A 14,786-nucleotide genomic window follows, 5' to 3' on the forward strand; every position below is an offset into this window, starting at 1 on the left:
TTAATTCTAAATTCTATATATTTTTCCTTACATGCTGCAAAACCCCAGCTTATCAGATTGGGTCATAATGGATTTAAAATTTTTAAAATGTCATGAATTTATTGTTTATTGGTCAAAATAATTTAAATTTCAGTTCTACCATACATTTAAAGGTGTCTGTATTACCAGGAAGCTTGTCTTTTCCCATGTTTATACATAATTATACTGTAAGACCAGTAGTTTTAAACCCTTGGAAGGAGTAAGAATGCTGCATTCATTTTTGCTGTACAGACACTGCCATTCTTCATGCCCGATATTGGTTTCAAATATAGTTTTGTATATAACTAACTAACTAACTAACTAGATGGCTTACCGAACCCGAAGGTTCATCACCGAATTAACCAAAGCCCTCCACCGGACCCTGTCCTGGGCCAACAAAATCCAGTTTCCTTCAACTCCTATCTCCCATAGATCCCGCCTGAGATTATCCTCCCATCTACGTCTAGGTCTCCCCAGCGGTCTCTTCCCTTCAGGTTTCCCAACCAGTACCCGGTGCACACCTCTTGTCCCATCCATGCGCGCTACATGTCCCGCCCATCTCACTCTTCTCGACTTAATCACCCTCACAATACTGGGGGAGCAGTACAGATTTTTAAGCTCGTCATTGTGCAGTTTTCTCCACGCCCCATCGTCTTCCCTCTTAGGCCCAAATATCCTCCTCAACACCCGATTCTCAAACACCTGCAATCTGTGTTCCTCCCTCTGAGTGAGAGACCATGTTTCGCACCCATACAAAACAACAGGCAAGATTATTGTTTTGTATACTTTAATTTTCAGGTTCTTAGAAATCAGACGGGAAGACAAAATATTTTGGACTGAGAAGTAGCAAGCATTTCCGGAATTTAGTCTCCTCCTAACTTCCTCACAAGTATCATTTTGATTTGTTATTGTTGTTCCCAAATATTTGAACTTTGTAACCCTTTCAAAGGATTTATTAGCTACCCTAAGATAATTTTGCCCGCCTGTCTTCTGATGACGAGATACTAACATGTACTTAGTTTTTTCTGAATTTACTTCCAGCCCCACTTGTCTACCAGCCTCTAGTAAAACTTCTGCGTTCCTCTTTATTGTATTTATATCGTCCCCCAATAAATTAACATCATCAGCATATGCCAATAGCTGATGTGTCCCGTTCAATTGCAAACCCTCCTGCCTACCTTGGACCTTCCTGATGGCGTATTCTAGCGCAAAGTTAAAGAGCAAGGGAGACAAAGCATCTCCTTGTTTTAGACCGTTCTTGATGAGGAATGTCTCAGATACATATTTACCTACTCGAATTTTGCTGCAGGTTTCATTTAAGCACATTTTTATTAGACCCACTAGCTTCTTTGGTATACCAAATTCAATAAGAATATTATATAGCACTTCTCTCTTCACAGAGTCATAGGCTTTTTTGAAATCTATAAATAACTGATGTACAGTCCCACCGAACTCCCATTTTTTCTCTAGTATCTGACGAATGCAAAAGATCTGATCAATCGTTGATCTGTTTCGTCTGAACCCACACTGATGATCCCCAATAGTTTCATTCGCATATGGGGTTAATCTTGCCAAAAGAATGTTGGATAGAATTTTGTATGAGGTTGATAGCAGCGATATTCCTCGGTAATTACCACACTCAGTCTTGTCCCCCTTCTTATAAATAGGAATAATTATGGATTCCTTCCATTGATGTGGCATCTCTTCCTTATCCCAAATTAACTGAATAAGCTTATGGATCCTCATATGCAACCCTTTGCCACCTGCTTTAATTAATTCGGCCGGAATCTGATCAATTCCTGGAGATTTATAACTTTTCAACTTCCCAATGGCTAGTTCCACTTCATCTAAGCTAGGTTCTGGCACCAACAGTTCAGCTGTATGCATTTTAATCTGTCTAATATCACCAGTATTATGAACATTTAAGAGCTCGCTAAAGAAATTTTTCCACCTATTCACAATTTTTATTGGATCTGCAAGCAAATTGCCACTATCATCCTTTACCAAATTAGTCTGGGGTTGATATCCTTTCTTAAAGTTATTAATGCCTCTGTACAGGTCTCTGATGTTTTTTTCCTTATTATTTGTCTCAAGTTCAGCAATTTTGCCCTTCAGGTATTCCCTTTTCTTAGTCCTAAAGGTTCTACTAGCCTCACGTCTCACGTTACATAGATTATCCGCATTTGTTTTGTTTGGGTTCTGCAACCATTGAAATTTTGTTTGCTTCCTTCGATCTATTAATTTTGAACATTCTTCATCAAACCACGGTTTATTTTGCTTTCTCCTGTAGTATCCTAGTTTCTCTTTTGCTGAAATTTTGATGCAGTTTCTGACATTTTCCCACTCCCTGTTGATGTCCACACTTTCATTATCCTCATTTGTCTCTAAAATTTGAAACCTATTCGAAATTTCAACTTGATATTGTTCCTTTGCCTCTCCCTCACTTAATTTTTTCAAATCAAATCTTTCTGTGTCAAAATTTTGTTTAGTTCGTCTACTTACTGAAAGCCGCTCCCTCACTTTTGCTACCACCAGATAATGATCAGTGTCGCAATCTGCTCCTCTGAATGATCTCACATCAATTACATTTGTATAGTTTTGTATATATGTTCTAAATTTACTTTTATATTTATTCTATACTAAATTTTCCCCAACTTTTTTTTATTTATTAATATTACTCTATTTAATGATTTCTACCTTGAATGGTGTTCATTTGGATACAAAATAAGTAAATAAATAAATTCATTTTTGCTTCATAGGTAGTCTCTTCCTAACACCCTCCAGTAAGTGATAGTAATATTACTATTGTAAACTGAATTACCAGATTGTACTTAACGCACAAACTTTAATGTTTTATTGTGAGCTGTAAAATTATTATCCTAATTATTCCATGTGTCACCCTTGGTGGACTAGCCGTTGGCATACTCGCCACTGGACCCAATGTTCATGGGTTTAGACCTGGGCAAGGTCGATAGGTTTTATTAAGGGTAATATTAATCCATAGCACAACTTCCTTCAGAGGGGAAGTAAAGTCGGCGGTCCCATGTCATAGATTTATGGCATGTAAAAGAACCTTACAAGCATGAACAAGATATTTCGTAAGCAAAATTCAGCGGCCATTTCTCACCCAAGTCTCTCCTGACTTACTACTAGATGGCTCTAGCAGACAAATCAGGAATTGAGTAGAAATTATGCAGAGGCAGTGGGCTTGTCACTCACTGCTCATAAATGCACACTTCAATACAAAGAAACCTCCCACATGGGAGGAGGCCAAGGCTCAGCTTTGGGCTGGCGCACCATAGCCAGTCATGTATCATTTATTTTTGCACAGTGAATAACGTGCTTTGAATGTTCACAACTCATTTTCATTGTAAGCCAGTCATTTTAATGTGAAGTGTAATTTCAGAGCAGTTCCTATCAGAGGAGTGAAGAGAAAAATTTACCCAAATACTGAACATTTGCTCAGAATTCATGGAGGACTAAAGATATGCAGATTTAGGATAGAGCATTAGTGAATCAGAGGATAATCGGTGAAGTGGAATCACAACTGGAAGGAACATGGTCAAGAAAACAAAACATGAAGCGGTAGTCCTATGGAAACCTGGACAAACACATGATGATAATCAGTCCTATGGCACCCTTTCATCATTGCATTGCATTAATACTGGAGAGGCCTTTGCCACAAAATGTTGAACTTGGACAGTACTGAATTTGACTTTGCTTCATGAGGTATAGTTGTACACATGGTGTTCTGACCATAAAAAGCAAAAGAGTTTAGCAAGTAAATATTTTATGGTAAATTATATGGTGATTTTTTATCACGAGTATTATTCAACGTTGAAAAACGCATTTGCATCCGCGACGATGACGCCACAAAAAAAAATTATTCTTTTCTTATTGTTACTGTTAGTTCTTTCCTTGAACGCTAGATACTGAAATAATTGTACGAAACTCCCGTCATCTTTGGACGACTTTGATAACTATGTATCTCTGTGGTGGTTATGTACTTTGCTGTCTTGCTCTGGTGGCAAGTATAATAAACTGGCAGTCGCTTTGTGTTGGTCGACCGTAACGAACGGTTTGTGGTATTATGCTTGTTGACATTTTTTATGGATTATTAATACGACGGCCTTAGTGCCCAGATAATTTTTGTACTGCAAGGAACATAATTTTTAAAACCAGACATTTGTTTTCAAACCTGCCTGGTGTATAGAATGCACGTTAGCGTTGCAAGTTACCCTTTTGTTTGTGATAGAGGCTTCGTTCAAGAGGGCTTGTGGGAGGGGTGACAGAAGCAGACCGTGTCATGTAGCATTTTGTTATCAAGAGTCGATGTGAACTTAATAGGCATTTATCAGACTTGATTTTTAATTAATGAATGACTGTCATTTGTGCGTGTTTTTTAATACGTTTTTGTGCTAATGCAGAACATTTTTGACAATTTGTAATATGGTTACAATACTATGTGTGTGTGGGGTGTAAGTAGCAACGACCTACGTTGGATGCATTGGTTTGAGAATGAAAGGGAAGAATTATGATATGATATAGAACACTTCTTGAGCTTTCACGGAGATCGTAGCTTCAGGAACAAGTATAGGTAGGTTGTACAAGTTTATAAGTAGTATTTTTGCTTGTTATTGAATTGTACATTAATTATATTCGACTTTGTAATACTGACGTGCTGTTGATGCGAATGGTGCTTGTTAGGATTTGCATGTTTGCGAATTAAATTTATGGTTTAAGTATGGAAGTACGTACTGCCAGACACGATTATTTATTAAAATTTCCACATTTGTCGTGGTGCTGTGTTGCACCACGTCGTTTATCCCGCAATTCGGCATAAATGTTGGAAATGTACGTGTTGTGTTTATTAAATAATGCTACCTCCATGGAACTCTTAGTATACATATATGGCGTGAATGTTTTCATTCGTTACTTGTCGTATGCTTTTCGTCAAAACGGCCGGAGCTTCGCTGTTGTTAGAAACGTCACAGCAATAGTGGGCAAGGGAGTGATATGCTACTTTTATAAATTTGGTCATTTGTTTTGATGATTAGTGTAACTGAATTTTTCTCAAGTCATGTACATGTACTCATATATTTGGTGCCCAAATTACGAGGATCAATCGTTGCCCTCCAAAGTCCAAAGTGTATCTATGTTTGTATTAGGTTAGTTTTATACCAGGGGTACATCCATCACTGGGCCAGTGTGGCGCACAAATCTGTGTTGAAAGATGTCATGAATTATGATATGAGGTGATTTGTGTTCCTATGTCGAAGAACTTTATGCTTGGAAATGCAGTTTTGAACAATAAACAACCCAAGAAATGTACAAAGGCCACGTATAGAGACTGACGCTTCCATCTAAAACAGAGAGATCAGAAATCAAAAAAAAAGTTCTGTATTTGTAAAAATTTCCCGGAGGGTGATACTTCATGTCTTGAGGATGCCTAACCCCCCTTTCTCCCTTCTTCATACCCAGGGGCCATGCTGTCTATGTTTGACATCACTGTCTTTAAAATAAGTGCCTGGGCAGCTCCCAGGCATTTACAGAAAGCTCTAGGGTACTGCCCTGAAATGCCACGGCTTGACTGTTGCTCAGTTTGGCACATCTGTGTTCAAGCCAGTTGTGTATCTGACTGTGTTTGGGTAATTTGTGATTTAGTTTATGTTGGCACTGACTTTGGCCGTTAGGAGTTTGAGTCAAGAGTTGTGTTCCTTAGTTTTTCACAGAACTGCACAGAATTATTCATTTGTCCAGATTTGTTCATAGTGGCATAGCAATTTTGAGAATTGTTGAGTTTTATAAAGTTGTGTGTAGTTGGAGGAAGTTGTACAGAGTTTCAGAGAACTGAATGAAGTTGCTCACATTCTTTCAGCCCTTTTCGAGTTTGGAGAGTTGAGTTTGGTTTAGTCATGTTCATTTGAAGTTAGTTTAGTTTAAGTTGTGTTTGTTTTGGTGTTGCCATTGAATTTAACAACAACATCCAGTCCATCTCTCTGTACATTTATGTACATCTGTCCTTGTTAATGTAGATTCAGATGCAATATAAAACTTATATTCCATCCACAGTATTTGTATTATGTGTTCATTGAACAAAAGAAAGTTTAAGTCGTGGTCTTCTCGGTTGTTGTGCCACATAGTCTTGTGGTTTTGTAGGAATGGTTCAGAAGAATATGCCAAGTTCATTTTCAGGATTGAAGTACAGCCACAATCTGAGGTCCCACTTCTGTGGAGACCTAAAATCCTACAAAATCTAAACCCTGTAAAAATCCATTTGTTTCCAGTTGAGATCAAATGTCACTGGCATCTGAAGACAGTTAATTTTCTGGATTCCATAGCTCAGAACTGGAGAGGTGCCAGCCATAAAGGGCATTTTCTTCAAACATTGTACAAATAAGGTTCATGAGTAACTGGGGACTGTGTTGTAAAGATGTGTGTTACTGAATATTATAGAGTTGGGTTTTTTTACTAGAAAAGAACCTCTGTTTTCAATTTTCTTTGTTTATTCTTGTATGCATTTGTGTGTGTGTGTTAGGTAACTATACATATGTATGCTATTCAGTCTTGTCCTTTCTTTCTGCCATTAAAATGGTGGTATTGAGATAATTCAGATCACTGAAAGTTTCTTGAAAATTGACAGAGTACTACAACCTGAAAGACCTTCTAATGTTTAATTGAGTATTATCATGAAAGCCTGAAGATTCATGGAATATGCATGGTCTTCAGATAATGAAGTAGGTAAGACATCTTCCAAGTAATATTTTCCTAGCACTGCTAGAATTCTTGAAAGACTGACCACTGAAGAAATATTACAATTGTTATAAATTGTTGATGTCTTTAAGATGTTTCACTATTATTTGAAATGTTTAAGAGGTTTATGGCTTTCTGTAGTATATTATCTGTTATATTTATCAGATCTGTCTGTTCATTATGTAAAGTCTGAGGTTCTATAATGGATAAAGAATGCAACAAAGTCTTGTGCAAGACCCAGAAGTGGTGCAGATGTAATTGCTGAGAGATGTGTCAAACCCAGGGATCTAGCCCATAGCAACTATGGCTGAGACATCCAGGCTTACTTCATGCACTTACAATTCAAGAAATATTTCCATAACTTAAATGTTTCTAACCTGACCAAATTTGCTAGTTTTTACTGCTTCTTTCATTCATGGAGGAGTTGTTCGGGGAAGTGTGAAAACATTTTGCAAAAAACAGCTCATAGTTACAGAAATCAGTCCTAAACAGACACATCAGAAAGGGAGATTTGAATTGCAGTATCAGTAATTGAAACCAGATTATAATAATTGACACAAAAGCATACTGAGGATGTATTACCAGTTGTGATCATTTGATTATAACCACATGGTATCTTGATACAAAAAATTTTGTTTTGTGAATTATTTTATGTGATGTTACATGTTGTGTTTCTGCGTTCGTGTTCTCTGAATATAAAGTAATGTTCTTGTTCATCAAATAAATCTTACCATGCACACATGAAAGAAAATGTTAGAAATATCATTCCAAAGGTAGAAGACACGCGTGGATCTGTAGAGGATAGAATGATTCTGCTTTGTAGTACCAATAACATTCCAGATGAGCCTAATATTGGGAAGGATGTTGATAATAACAAAATAAACATTCTTTTTAAGAATGTGAAAATGAGCTGTTACTTACAGGATCAAAGAGATGAACATAAATGACCATATTTTTTCTATTTTATTCTTGGTATTTCTAATGATAATCAGATTTATGAGAAATTGTGAATACAGTGAAAGAAATTATTTCTGTTAAGTTGTTATTTTTAATTGATCTGTGGAAATTCATGAGAGGAGGCTAGGGCTCGATTTTGGGCTGTTACGCCATAGTAGTAGTAGTAGGAAATTCATGAAACTTTTCAGGTTTTGTAGTTAACTGTCACTTGTCAGTAGCATCTACTATGATAGCAAAGTAACCTGCAGTAATGTGGTTTATGGTCATTAATTAAGACACTTGAAGGCTTCATTTCTGCTTTTGAATAAAACAACTTATTACCGGTAAGTTTCCACCTATTATGCTGATGTTTAATGATATCAATTTATTAAGTACCCTGAATATATTTAATATTCATATGCACATAGTCTGTATAGTGAGGTATTTGTGTGAACATTGGTTCATGCTGAATTGCCTAACTTATACCTGTAAAGTCACGTTGCACCATGACGCATACACATTTTTGCTTCATGTATATATTTAAAAAACCTACTGTATTCTACCTTTTATGTGATCTTTGCACATATTGTAGAATACATAATGAAAGAGGTTATATTTGTCCATTTGCATGTTTTATCTCTGCAACTAGTGGACAGATTGTAATGACATTTGGTATTGTGAAGGCTACAGTGACATTTAAATTGAATTTGTGCAAGTTAGTTACAACAGGCCTGTATATTTTTCATAAAGTCCAAAGTGAATTACATTTTTAAAAGACTACCCATTATACAAAACATTACTGCATGGCATAAATACACATGGATCTCATGAAGACGTGCAACTTTTATTTGGAACATTTCTTTTGTATGGGTAATATTTTAGGAAATAGAAGAAAACTAATTTTTGACTGCTGTGTAATTAGTTTCACTACTGTAGATCTTTGTCTGCAGTAAATGAACACGAAGAGCATTGGGGAATATAAAACGGTAAAGAACACTTGTGGAAAACGTGTACTTCAGTGAATTATGAATTTTAATCTATTTATTAATTGCCTTGATGGGATAGAAATTGTGTGGGTAGATAATAGAAGAGTAAATATCATTTTGTACATTTCAGTATTGTAGTTCATACTCCTGCACAAAGAAGTTAGGAAATATTTGCACAGTGTAGGAATACTGACGGATTCACCCTGTTGCCTGTAGATGCTACTTCTGACTGTCGTATAAATTGGGAGGGGGAGGACATGTGAGCTACATGGAATGTGAGCCAGCAGAGTAGACGGAGTGACGGCCAGAGTTCCTAAATGAAAATACAGTTCCTACCGCAAAGAAAACAACGTCACCATTACAAACATCATTTTAATAGGGCCTCCGTAGGATTGCGAATGCGCCTGGAAGGATAAGATTTATAACACAGCCATATATTGCTGAATCAAGTACAGCTTGCTGTGTTACAGGGAGGGTGTCTGTTTAACATTAGTGGAGTAGGCCATAGTTCTACACATGTCTGCCTGTTACCTTTAGCCTGATTGGGTGATTAACAAGTGAAAGTTCTAGGTGCTATAACCTTTGTAAGCCAGCAGGAGTGTCGCAGGGTCCGATTTATCAATAACTGCAAAATCGTTACGATTGTATTTCGGATAAAGGTGTGGTGGAATGTTTAACTTTTAAACTTAGTTTCCTCATTTCATAAGAAAAGATGGATGCATTTATTATACCGTTATGACCGTCTTCACGCCACCCCCTTAATCAGTTGACGAACTTCATGAAATTTGGTATGAACACACTGCTACTAGAGGCCACCTTCCAGTATTTCATAATTTCTTGCCAACGGTGGTAATCCAACACTGCGACCATTCAGTCGTCTTGAGCTGGGAGCGACACTAGTTCCAGTTGTAGGGTCCTGGAATTGAGAGTTAAAGTTCAGCAGAACTTATTTCTTTCGCATCTTCATCCGTTACCCCTTTTCTTCTTCTCCTTTGTTCTCTGTGTTCCTCTTCTCGTTCCCTGTTTCCTCTCGTTTTCCTGTCCCATGTCTTGCAACATAAAACAGCGAAAAATATTAGCGGTGCGACGTACCACGTTATTTCAAAAATTTCATCACCCACATTATAATTCTAAAAGCTATGCAATGGCAGCATAACTTATACAACAGAACATTCCACCGGTTAGCATCATGATTGAGAACTTTGATGCCTTTCTGAGGGCAACAGACCTTTAATCAAAGTAATAAAATCTCAAACGAGTTTCTTTTAAAAGTAGATGGTGACATCTCGAATGTTTGATCTTATGTTTGAATGAGAAATTGAATAAAATCAGTTTTTATTAAATGGAGTTTATTCCCAGCTACCGAACTCAAAGTAGGTTGTTTCTATGTTAAGAGGTCACGTTTTAATTTCAAAATGTACGACTGTTGAATGAGTTCGTAATGAAATTAGACACGCAGGCAGTGTGCCGTACTGGGCGCAGCACCAGTGTGTAGCGACGACCATCTGCCGGCTAGAAGAAACTGGATAGTTGCCGTGAGGTGAGGCAATCCAACCTGTTTTGGGCAGGTCGTGTTTCTCACGTGAGAAAGAATAAAAAAATACAAGAGATGACAAAATACATTTACAAGATATGAATGTCTGCATGGCTGGCTACAAGCTCGACACCCGGGGTTCGGTACCTTGCAGTGTTTGGAATTTTTCACTTCTCTGTTTTACTCCTCTCCGAAGGATACCGATGTCTCATTCCACGGGGTAAAACGGCTGGGGTGTGATGCTGACCACACATTTCCTTCTAGTAGTGAGATGTGGAAGGACTTCGTGGCCCGGTGCTTAGGAACAGGGGTAACGTTGGATTAACTTTTACGTAACGCAGTGACGTAGTAACGCACGCATTGGATTCCGTCCACTGCAATAACTGACCAGATTATAATGTGACAGAAATTGTGAAAGAAGGAAGTGGGGTATGACGTGTATTACTTATCGAGGAACTTTGTGCATGTTACCTAGCATTTGTCACAGACAGACAACCTGTGTCCCGAAGATTTGTTACCATTCGGTACTTCTTGTCAGGATACGCGTTGCCAAATGCTTCGCGAACAGCAGCATACGATTTTGATGCGAGAATGAACGGACAGTGTACTCGTGAATACACCATGTTCGTACCTGCATAGCTTCTGCCCAACTGGCGTGAGCAACGTCGTAGACTCGAGTGTCAATTTGTAGATTGGGAGTGTGTTACACGGAGGTGGACCTGCTTCTGTGCCGTTGTACCTGATTCATGTTGGGTTGTATTTTAAATAGCACAACCTGTGATTCATACTGGTTTTTATTTTGTGGTGGTTCATTTAACGACGCTTTCAGGAGCTCCGACAAATAGGAATAGCGTCGAAGGATAGGATGATTAATAAATAATGATTGGTAAAGAGGGTGGAAGGAAGCGGTTGTGGCATCCAGGCGTTTGCCTGGCTGGACAAAAATAACCAAGCACGAAGTCCTTCAGGTAGGATAGCTCTTCTGCGGTGTGAGATTTGAACCCTGGGCCTCCCGAATACGTTGCAGGAGTGCTAACTACTCAGTCGCGACCTTCAGTTCTTTTTCTAGTGTATCTTCAAGTTACACTGGGTTATGCTGTCTCTATTAACGCCCTTAGTTGTTATCTGTAAATGTATTGACAGCATTGCCACGTAATTTTATTTCCTGATGTGTTTACCTTGGTTTCTAAACCTCCTCTCCTTGCAGCGCTCAAGGTGAACACTTTATTCGTATTTGCGTCTTCCCCCGCATGAAGCTCGATTATTTAAAAATGACCTTTGCCTTCACGGATTTGAATATTTCTTGTAGGATTTGCGGTTTTTACGGCGGTGATTCTAAAGATGGCTGTCTCCTGGGTTGTTACGCCGTGTAGTCTGGTAGAAGTTAACCGACGTTTCAGAGGTCCTTGCTCGCTCCATCAGAGTGACATCGCCGTAATGATGGAGGCAGCAGGGGCCTCTGAAACATCGGTTAATTTGTACCAGACTACACGGCGTAACAACCCAGAAGACAGCCTTCGGCTTAATGTTTCTTGTTCACCATGGATGACGTTTCGGTTTGCCTATGACGCTAATAATAGACTAATAGTTGGCCGTGCGACGACGCAGGAGGCTATTGGTCCGCTTCTCACTGCGGAGCCCCGTGTTCGCGCGTAGAGCATTCAAGTGGAATATGATGTGGACGAAGTGTCATTACGATAGGCTTTTCTCTGAGTTCTTCAGCTTTCCCCTGTGACTATAATTACACCGCTGTTCCATATTCACTCGTGTAACATCTGGGGGATGGACAATGGAAGTTCGTGCCCATTAAGTTGTTCATTAATACTGAACAATCGAGGGCCGAGAACAAACACTTTATGTCCAACGAATCCTAATTTTCAAGGTCCAGAAATGAGGCGTCATGAGCTCTTCCGTAAGTTCGTGTTCAGAAATTAATGAAATTCGGAGTTTCAAATTGTTGCAGAATTGGGATACTGCAATGCGATGTCTTAACTTTAGTTTGTATATCCAACTTACAGTATAGGATCGCGAATTCGCCATTCGCTGCCGAGCTCCTACGAATTTTCTTTAAACAATTTACCATGTTACATATCCTTTACTGTCGATCTTCTGCCAGCCACAGCTCATAGAATTTATATTTTTCTTTTGTATTTCTCTCCTCCGAAAAGAAAGACATTTGATCGTAGCACTGTAATAAATAAATACAGAAGTTTTGAGGAAAGAAAGTAATGATACGTAATTAACGAGAAGGGTATATATCCTACTACATACATATACGTGTATAGGAAAAGGATACATCTTAATTTAGGACATCCTCACCGACCGAAATTTTGACCGGTGACTTCTGGTATGCGAAGGAATGCAAACCTTCTTCGCATGTATGAAAAATATTCTGATTCATTTTACGTATAGGCTATAATCGTAATGTGAATTCTCCACTCGCAATATCGGACACATGATCATGTATTTTTAAAATGCATCGTCTGAAGGCCCGTGTCTTATTTATTAACAATTACACTACGATTTCTACTGTAGCTTGAAAACAGGATTCTAACGCTACTGAATGATGCGTTTGTAAATCCATACACGTTCTTTGTGTCACAGCTTTTTGTTAGAGAGACGAGATAACGCGTAATGAAACCACAATCCGGCACGATAAAACAGTTGAATGAAGTCGTTCTGATGAATGAGTGGACTCCATTTCATTCTAAAACACATACCATGTACAAGCAGCAGCATTTACGCGTTACATTACGTGAGTGAAGAATGTCGGGACGATGAAAAAGCATTGCCATCGGTACTTCATTGCTGCAGGCCATACTATCTGGATAGATTAAATGATAGTTCACTAAACAGGTAGACTACTGAAAACGCCGTTAGCGATGCATCTTAAGGTTCCAAAGGACTGGTTGTTGTAGGTTTTAATACCAATAGCGCCATAGACTAAAGTGCTTTTCGATAAGCTAATACTCGCTCGGCTAATTCCGAAATTGTATGCCTTTTGTGGAACCAGAGTGTTCATTGGCGTGTTTACGTGATTCCGCTACGGGTCCCTGTCCTGTGCCAAATGAATCCAGTCTACATAATTCTCTAAAATACATTTTAATGTCAACTTCCCTCCCATACACACATCTGAGTCCCTCGAGGGGTCTTTTCCCTTGACGTCCTCGTACCTGCGTCTTAAATGTGTATTTTAACAAATGGAGACATTTAGTCAAGTTATAATATATGTAATTTCGCGTTCAAAACAATGGCGAAGTCAAAAGGTTTGATGGCCAGGAGATAGCATACGCGTGTCTAAACATATAGCCAAATGATACATATCTCATAATAAAGTCTCGTGTAGATGTGAAAACAATATTAATTTCAAGTAATTTCGACGCGCTGGTTTGTTCAGGCGAGAGGATATTTACCTTTCTGTCCATTCCGCCAAGCAGGAGGACCACCCCTTGTCGGCTGTCTGTGACTGCTTATTCAATAGGCCGCATGATTTGTATTCTTTATATAAAATATGTTTAGGTGATTGTGTCAAATAATGTGAACTGGCGGGTAGTGTAGCACGCACATGGAAATTACATCATCATACGAAATTTATGGTACTAGGTAAGAAGACTAGTTGAGATAGAGGAAAAATGGTCTAAACCGGAATTTGGGTTGAATGTGAAACAAGTTTTACGGGAAACTGCCCCGGTATCAAGAATACGGCTTGAGAGCCTCTACTTCATACAGGCCGTCCGTCGCCGTTGCGAGGCTGTGCTGATGCACAAACACTTTTGTATTAAGAGACAGTACTTCCGGCTTCCGCCTGCTTACGCTATTTATATACTACACGACTGACACTTGATTCACTAAAGTTGTCGACGCGGAACGGCGTCGAATCGTTCAGTTTATTCTGGAAACGGAGTGGAGTGAACCAGAATCGGTTTCATGGCCCCACTGTACCGGTGTTGCTGTTGCTGAAAGTGAGCGTGGAAAATTGCCGCGATGATCATCGGCGGGAGGAAACCGAAAGGCTCATGCCCCAATGTCACTTCGTCCACCGCAGATTCCACTTGGGCTGTCTGTGCATTGTACCCGGGCCTCCGGGTTGGGAAGCCGGTGACTGGCCGCCTGATCTGGGGCAAGGTGTAACTGACCAGTCAGCGAAGTCCATGTTCCAGAACCCACCTTGAACAGATAGTTGCACAGCTGTTGAAATTATTCGCTTTATTGAAACCTGGTATTTACAAAACCCGACATTGAAACCCATCATTTGTCCAAAAACACATCTGCAGCCTATTAATCTAAGACCATTTTAATATTATCCTCACGTTTACTTCTAGGTCTCGCAAATGGTGTCTTCCCTTGAGCTTTGAAAGTGCCGTGTTCCTTGCTAATTCAGCCCCATGTGTTATACGTGCCCAGTCCATCCCATTCTTTGTTGTGCTGATTTTTGGAACCAAAGAATCATTGTAGCGCTATGAATAATGTTTTAGTAACCGCTGACAAAAGATAAGTCGGCTGGCTTAAGCACCGTAATATGAAGACGCAGGCCAACATGGTGCAGGTCGGAGAAGAAA

The 14,786-nt window shown here is 39.1% G+C and overlaps 1 protein-coding gene and 1 long non-coding RNA gene across 7 annotated transcripts in view; one reads left to right on the plus strand and one right to left on the minus strand.

The window, feature by feature from the left end:
• The first annotated feature begins 2,614 nt into the window (after nucleotides 1-2,614).
• The window catches only part of LOC110832984 (uncharacterized), a 108,006-nt gene continuing 95,834 nt past the window's right edge, over nucleotides 2,615-14,786 (plus strand). For all 6 annotated transcript variants that reach the window (XM_022070510.2, XM_022070509.2, XM_087351274.1 and 3 more), the window contains exon 1: nucleotides 2,615-4,615. The gene's annotated coding sequence lies outside the window, so the exon portion shown is untranslated. The remainder of the gene's footprint in view (nucleotides 4,616-14,786) is intronic.
• LOC110832986 (uncharacterized) lies at nucleotides 9,048-11,670 on the minus strand. The gene is made up of 2 exons (XR_002544112.2): nucleotides 11,406-11,670; nucleotides 9,048-9,742 (listed from the first exon to the last, which is right to left on the minus strand). It is a non-coding gene; the product is annotated as an uncharacterized LOC110832986 (long non-coding RNA).

This window comes from Zootermopsis nevadensis, unplaced genomic scaffold, assembly GCF_977971745.1.
Source record: "Zootermopsis nevadensis isolate Lab colony 2312 unplaced genomic scaffold, Znev_1.0 Znev_ptg000018l, whole genome shotgun sequence".
Lineage (NCBI taxonomy): Eukaryota > Metazoa > Arthropoda > Insecta > Blattodea > Termopsidae > Zootermopsis > Zootermopsis nevadensis.